Here is an 8742-nt window from a genome sequence, read left to right on the forward strand (position 1 = left end):
GACAAAATTCCTATCCTCTGTGACTCCAAAAGTGCTATAGCCATCTTTACCAATCCGGTACAGCATTCCAAGACCAAGCACATCGATGTAAGGTACCATTTTCTAAAAGACAATGCTGAAAAAGGTAATATAGAAATGTATTTTGTTCCAACTGAGATTCAACTTGCTGACATTTTTACAAAAGCTCTTGATGGGAAAAGGTTTTTATTCCTAGTCAACAAGCTGGGTATGCTGAATCTCACCACTTAAAGGCAATCATTAACTTGAAACCAGAGGTCTTCCATATCTAATGGTTATGCCTATAAGTGATATATAAATTATTAGCCATAAAATCCACTTATTCTAAACCAGCGCCTCTGGTCAAAAAGACCAGAGCTTCTGGATATTTAGATTAACTTCGATTTTGGCAAACAATCTTCATCGCCTTTGGAATCAGAATTCCTCTGATCCAAAGCAAATACTTAGTAATTTTTACCAAGTATTTTCTTACCAACCAGAGCCTCTGGTTCTATAGACCAGAGCCTCTGGATTCATACTCTTTGTAACCAGAGCCCCTCTGGTCCCAAAGACTTTCCCTCTTCCGTGTAGACTACTACTCACTACTTTCATAACATTCTCTTGCCTTCACAACCAGAGCCTCTGGTTCCAAAAACCAGAGCCTCTGGATTCGAAATCTATGGCACCAGTGCTCCCTTGGTCTCAAAGATCCACTTGCATTGCTTAGCCATACATCATTCATTATTTTCTCTTCAAAACCAGAGCCTCTGGTTGTATAGACCAGAGCCTCTGGCCACCTCTATAATTTCACATGCATCTTTTCTCATCCATTACATATTTCACAACCAGACCCTCTTGTTGTATACACCAGAGCCTCTGGTACGCCTAATTCTTCTTTATTATTTATTTGAAGGGGAGTCTTTGAAAACTTCAAAATCCTCACTCATTCCTCATTTGAGGGGGAGTTTATGAATACTTGGAATTCAATACATTTGCATCATTTGAGGGGGAGCAAAAATATTCATCGTCACATTTCATTTCTTCATGGACATTGTACATCCAGAGTCTCTGGTCCTACTATCCAGAGCCTCTGGTCACCCAAATGCTACATACGTATCTAACCAGAACTCCTCTGGTTCTATATAATGGATTAACAATGATTATCTAGAACCTCTGGTTTGCAATCCAAGGTTTCTATAACATACAATCCAACATTACATCAATGAATTCCTTCATAAATGTTCACCCAGAACTCCTCTGGTTCCTCCCCAATGGGTCATGACCAACCAGAGCCCCTCTGGTTCCATGACAATAATTTTTATACAAAAACTCATCTTAATTGAAACTCATTTTTCAAGATTATACAAAATTGCAGCTTTTGTGACTAAAAACTATACAACATGAGTTTTTAGAAGACCAAAACTTCGTAATTAGTATTAATTTTACAATTAGATGAGATTTTTAAATTCAAATTATTTTTGGGTTACGTATTCATCAAGTTATTATTTTGAATAATTTTTATTCAAATAATTTCCAACGTCATCATAACCACGTGCCTGACACCCTCAACAGCTTGTTCCCAACATACCCTTTTAACCTTTCCCTCTCCCTTACCCCGTCTTGACACGTGCCCTACTATATTAAATGCACGTATTATCAAGACGGCTCACGTTCCTCAAATCAAATCGTCACAAACCAAACCGCCAAAACTTTTCATGATTATTATATTTTAATAATCAAGAAACGTTTCCCTTCCCCACCCCCCTACCCCAACCCCTCCCYATCTTCCCGCCTATATATACCTTTCTTCTTTCTTCATTTTCCTTTTACGCTTCCATAAACCTGCAACTAAACTCTGACGAAATACAAACCTGCACCCTTCTCAAACCTACAACATTGGCATCCTCCGCATCTCATGAATCAAACAATAATGATAGCAGAATACAGTCTACCGGAGCCGACAGCCGTGTTATCGTCTTCCTCCCAATGCGGCCAAACAATCACGCTATAGAACTTAAAACCACTTTGTTTGACAATCGTTTTGCCATTATTATTGAGTTCTTCAAACACAACATTCTTCTCCCTGCCCTCACTCAAGCTGATATAGTCGTACCCCTAAAGTACGTTCAACAGTATTGGCAAACTTGTGAGTTTGATGAAGAAAGCCATGGTATAATGGGGGACATGGACCCCCCTAACGGCATGATTTGTTCCCTCAAAATATCGCGGGCTAAGGTTTGCCGAATACTGTGCATTCCCACACGAAAGGAACTTGGAATCGCACAGTTTGACGAACCACCAACCACAGAAGACATTCTCCGGTTCATGAAGATGTAGGTTACAACCGTGATCTACGCAACGTCTCAAATTTCAAACGACAATGCCTTCCACCTATATGGAATCTGTTTTTCTCCATTTTGAACAGATCCCTTACATGCAAGTTGGGCTCATTAGACCAAGGGAATACAAACATCATGACAATCATGTACGGGCTGTTCTTCAATCTGAACCTTGACTACGCCTTCCTCATCTACAACGAAATACTTTCGGCAGTGGTCAAGAAGTCAAAGCTCCAAGCCGCTGGTAAGCCTCTCCCTGCGTTCTCTTTCCTCGCTTCCTCGCACTCTTCATCGGGGACGTAATGAGGAAACATGGCCTACCAGCCACGGAGCCATTCACGCCCGTCCACAAAATGCATGGTCATCGCCCAACCATCTCAAATGAGGGTTACACCATCAACCGTCCCCTTCCCAGGGCTATGCTCAATGTCATACCATCGACATCTGAGATACGCCAGACCTATGAACGCTCCATGCTGCCCCATGAACCGAGGACAGCTACTCCGGAACACTTAGAGCCGTCCCCTGAATCCAGCGAGGGTGCACATGAGCCATCATCATCGGATGATGACAATGATGATGATGATGATGCTACTCAACGTGTCTCCCCCGGCCTTACTCATACTGTTCCTCCACCTACTACCCAAAGGGTAACCACATCCTCTACCCATGGCGATCAAAGCCACAGGGGTATTGAAACAGGACGACCCAGTCCAACCCCAACCCCAGCCAGCCATCCAGAGGCCATTCTTCGGGCCTCTGGAGATGAACAAGCCGAGGAACCACATTTTCCATCACCCCTCTCTCAACAGAGAGGTGATGAAGAGATAAGAGCCCCTTCGCCTCAGGGCTCGCCACATCCCATCACACACAGAGAAGCATGTGTTGTTTCTGACATTGAACCCATAGATCATTTAGAGCGATCTTCCCTTCATGCACAACCCCCTCCGATATTTGATCTACCAAAGGGAACACACATCCGCTTCACTTATTCGGCCTCTAAAGCCGAGGAAGAGAAAACGGATGTCACAACATCGCAAGATAGCTCCTCTCTTGAGGGCTATCAAGGACACGATGGAAGTCCTTCAAGACCCACCTTCTCACAAGGTCAAGAAGGCGCCTCAGGAGCAGAGGCACAACCTGCAGCATCCGTTGCTGCAAGGGTTACCCCACTCGCAGATCTGGTCACAAAGGCAGAGTTCCAAGCCTTTGTCGATTCAGTGACGCGGTCCTTGAAAGACCTTAAACTCATCATACAAGGGATTGTGGACAACCAACCCTCCACCGATACCTCAGATCTCCAGCAATCCCTTGCAATCCTCCAACACCGTCTCACTCAAATAGAAACCCAAACCCAAGCCAATACCACTCGCTTACAAATGCTCCAACAAACCATAAACCAACACCACAACACCACTTCCTCCCTAGCCACCCAACGAAACCAACTCAACATCCATTCCATCGCAACCCTCACGGCCCAGGCAACTAAAGCCGATGAGAACCTTACCTACATTATCACCCAACTCCAAACCATCCTTTGAAACCTTCACTCCCTACCTACAACCATCGCCTCCCAAATCCCTCACCAAACCCCACAACAATCCACCACCTCTATCAATAATACCCTAGCCAACCTTACCCAACAAATGGCCTCCATCCAAGACACCCTCACCCAACTCCCTGCAGCTATCCTAGCCCAAATTCCCCAACCTACTCATCAACCATCACCTCCCTCTGCAGGCCCATCCTTTGATGAAGTCTTCTCCTCTTTCACTGCAGAGGTGAGAAACCTTATCACTAACCTCCCCATCCCCACATCTACATCCACTACCACCTCCATGCCACCACCAGCCTCATCCACAACAGAGTTCGCAACAAGAGCTGACTTGCGAGCTCTGTCAAAGGCGCTGGTCTCATCTTTTAACGAGATTAGTGCCAAATTTGTTCATCAGGCCACCCGACCAACATTGGTTCTCTCCCAGAACCTGGCCGATGAACAACGGCGTACTACTTCCCTCCTCCAAACAATGGAGGCGAGTCAAAGGCAGACCTCCCTGAAGGCATACCTTGCTACCTTCAGGAAGGAACAGAAGAAGAAGAGGTCCAGAGCCTCTTGCTCAAGAAGCCGCCCACACAAGCGACCAAGACACAAGACCAAGACCCCGATGATCAAGGTCTTGGACCTCGTGAGGGGGAGACAGAGGCGGCGGCTGCATATCACACCGAATCCGCTGCACCATCATCTTCACCATCACCACAAACACAACCACCACCTCCAACAGAACAAACCCAAGAAAGGGAACCAGAGGCTCTGCCCTCTGAAGATGTACGTCAAGTACATGTTCCCTTTGCTGCAACCCAAGAGCCCATCGTGTTGAGCTCTTCAACCGGTGAAGAACCTACAACCCCACTAACACAAAGTAACCAACCTTCAACACCCACATCAAACCTACCCTTAACCCCTTCACCAACACCTCGCACCACTCAACTCTTCATCCTTTCCACTCAACCAGAACCAATGACAAACCAACCTTCATCACCCCAACAACCACAAACCCCAACCGAATCCCATGCACCAGAAACCACCCAAGCCGAACCCGATGAACCCCAACCAACCCAAACCAATGAACCTGAGCCAACACAAGAAACCATTCTCTCTACACAACCCACAACCGAAACACAACCCACTACCCAAACACAAACCTCAACCCAATCATCAATGGTGCATGCGGATACTCCCTCTTCATCGAGGCAACCTCCGCAGAGCTTGGTAGACGAGATCATACAAAGCATAGAGTCAATGCAGAGACGTACCAAATTGCCACCTAGGGAACCAATTCTGCTAGAAAATATTCATCAATATCTGTACCAAGACCGCGACGACAGTTTGTCCACCAACCCTCCAATTTTATCGCCTGAGTCCATGAACCTCCTACATCATAGATTCATTAGACAGACCACTCAAGCACCCCAGGATGTCTTTTCGAATGATAGGATAAGGAGGGTCATTGATTTGAAAATAAAGACTTTTGCCAACTGAGCCATCCGATACATCGAGTTCACTGTGGAGAGAGCGCATGGGCAAGTTTACGTATTCAACGAGAACGACCTCATCAACCTCAACCCATATGACTTGATTGAATTATATGCATATACGGCTCAGAGGCAAGACCACAGCCTCAGATTTGGAATGGCAAACCAAGCGGTGGTAAAGATGATGGAAACCTTGGTGAAACACAAAGCTAAGAGCGATTTTGAAATAGCTCTTCGGCTAGGCATTGAAATGCTCTCCTGCACTCCTCCCAACGGAGACTTCCAAAGCCTGCAGGAGACAAGATCTGCCTCAGTTCTGACTCAACCCGAACTTGGACTTGTTTATAAAAATGAGTTCGGGGTTAAAAAGTTCTTCAGACTGACTGAGGCCTTCAAGTATTCATCAGATACACTTGAATGGTTTCAGAAAGTCATTCGAGAGAGACTGGGCAGACACTATGTGCCAAGAGAAGAAGGGAGTCGACTCATTCACGAGATATCGACAGTCATCGCATATCGAAGACTGCTCCTACGCGTCAGAGAAATATATTCAGGTAGCTCGTGATGAGTCGAATTTTTTTTTCCTTGATGTATTTTGATTCCAGATTTGTAAGAATTTCATCATCCAATGAAAATTTGGAAATTGATGTCTTTCTATTAGATTAGTCTCTGTTCATCACAAATGTCTTTAGACTAGTATATGTTTGTTATTTCATTACTTAGGGGAGATTGTTAAACCCCACAACTCATAATTAAAAAGTAATGAAAAACAATAAGTGATGAAGAACCAGAAGACCGATGAAGACATCAAGGCAGAAACAGCTAAGTCTGGAGTACAACCAGAGGATCGATGGACGACATGGGATGCGATGGAAAGAGCATCCTCATTGATCCTCTGGTCATCGATACTTAGAGAATTCTCCAGCAAATCATCCAAAAATATACAATGAAGATCTAAAGATAAGGATGATTCATCACACCATGAATGACAGCTGAAAATGACATGTCGACAGCTAGATTTCTAGTTTATCTCCAATATTAAAGTTTATCCATAGAATAGATAAACGTTATCTGTTAATAGAAGATTAGCTAAAATGTCTCATTAGATAGTTATCTTCTTATTAGCTRATTAGTATAAATAGGTGATTAGGCCTATTGTAAAAGAAGTCGCTTGAATAGCTTTACGTTCTTATAATAAGAGTGAAACCTTTGAASCWCAAGACTGTTCTTAATTGTTCTTAATTTCTTCTTGAGTATTCATAACTTTTTTCGTTAAATCACTATAATTTGGTTATTCTTAACTAGATTATTAGTGTTATTGAGAGATCTGGGATCAACAAGAACTGTCAAAGGTGAGAACTGTCGATTAAAACGAATGCAATATCATATTAATCCATTAGCAATACAAACGCTTGGATCATTTTCTTCACTTTTGGAACTCGAAGTCCGATTGTCATCGTAAACCATTTTAACCTTCTCATTCCCATTGTTGTCGATCTGTTTTTCAATGGATTTATCCATATTAGCTTGGACGATATCGAAAACTTCACTATCAGAAATCCTTTAACAATCACAAATTCAATAACATTATAGATAGATAAATCAAATTTAAAAAACAATCACAAATTGAAAAACAAGATCAATATTAAATCATCATCAATTATGGGATTTTTAGATTTTGTAACTCCCAATTAATGATATGGGAGTTACACAAAATGATAAAATTACTTAATTACCTTGTCATTAACATATGAGATGTATGTGAACCTAAAGAAAAGATTGATTTTCATTGGTTGAGCTTGGTTAACAAAGTTAACTCAATAATCTTGGTTAACATTTGAACCAAACTCTCTTTCTATATATATATATATATATATATATATATATATATGATTCTATAGGAGGATTGTGTGTCCCACAATATGATCAGTCTTCAATAATCAACATGAACAATGGCAAGAACATTAAGAACACCAAGAACACTTGAGAAAGTCTAGAGAGAAAAAGTTAATTGGCCAACACAAGTATTATATCTCTCAATTTAGGTATATTACAATTAAGCTCTAACACAATTCTCACTACAAGACAAAAACTATTTATAGGTCAACTAATAAAAGCTCTAGTCGAAATCAACAAAGACTTAGAAAGTCAAACCCTCTAAAAATACAATTATAAACCTTTTAAAACGAATATAATTTAACACTAAAATTCAATCATAACAAGGGCCAAATGAAAACATTGTAAAAATAAGAAAACAACAAAAATTAATGCCAGAGGCATCCGTGGAAGTCTACAGCACCAACATTTGGATTTAATTTTCTAAAATAATATGATTTTTTTCGTGTTTAATAGTGCAATGGGTCAGATTGCAGTTATTGACAAGAAAGTAGATGGAAAGACATGCAAACGTCGAAGCATGTGAGATTGTTGTTAAGAGTAAATAAATTACTAAAATAAAACTGTACATTTACACCACCATCTGTTACATTTCTTTTCTCTTTTAAATCTCTTGTTTTCTTGATTCATTGAACGTTTTATCGTATTAGAGGTTTTTGCATTCTCATTATGAACTAAGTTTGTGTTAGTTCCTTCTATTTTCTTCATTAACGTCACAAACTTTGATATCTCCTTATTTCGTACTAATTTTAACCGATAAAACAAGATAAATATTGTTGATTCAGAAACTAGTTAAATGTGTTTGTGGGTTTTCAAATGATTTTGAATAAATCGGCTACAATGTAAATTAAAATACTACTGTATAAGGGGTTTTTTTTGTAACATCAAAGTGGTTATTCTTTTCGTTTCTAATGATATTTGAAAATATTTATAAAAAAAAAGAGGCAAAGAGATATGAACCATGACATGTAATGCCACATCTAATAACACTGCTAGTAGGCTACAACCACTTTTTGTTAATTCAAAGGAGCACACATTAATTTAAATTGAGTGCACCTTTAAGGCTCCTACTTTTTTTCTACTGTGACGAGTTGATTAAGCAGTAAGCGATGCACTCGGAGTTTTGTATGTAGGTCTGCCCCTGTATAAGACTCCTCCAACAAGAAAGCATATCCTCATGAAGCAATGAAGTGTTCAAGCATCATCTGATGAGATGTTTCTTTTGTTGGAGTATTCGTATATCGTCCGGCAGGAGATGCATAGAAATGATAAGAGGTATTATGTTTGAAAATCGTTTGAAAACCCACGAAAACATTTAACTTGTTCTTTGTATCGTTCCAATATTATCGGATGTCTCCGAAGGGACAACATTTAACTTGTTCTTACATCAGTAACAACTAACTTGTTTAATCGGTTATAGTTAAAATAATAAGAAATAGGAAGACTCAAACGTATGTTACACGGAATAAAAATCTAA

This window comes from Cynara cardunculus (genome assembly GCF_001531365.2).
Source record: "Cynara cardunculus var. scolymus isolate 2C chromosome LG 5, CcrdV1, whole genome shotgun sequence".
NCBI classification, from domain to species: Eukaryota; Viridiplantae; Streptophyta; class Magnoliopsida; order Asterales; family Asteraceae; genus Cynara; species Cynara cardunculus.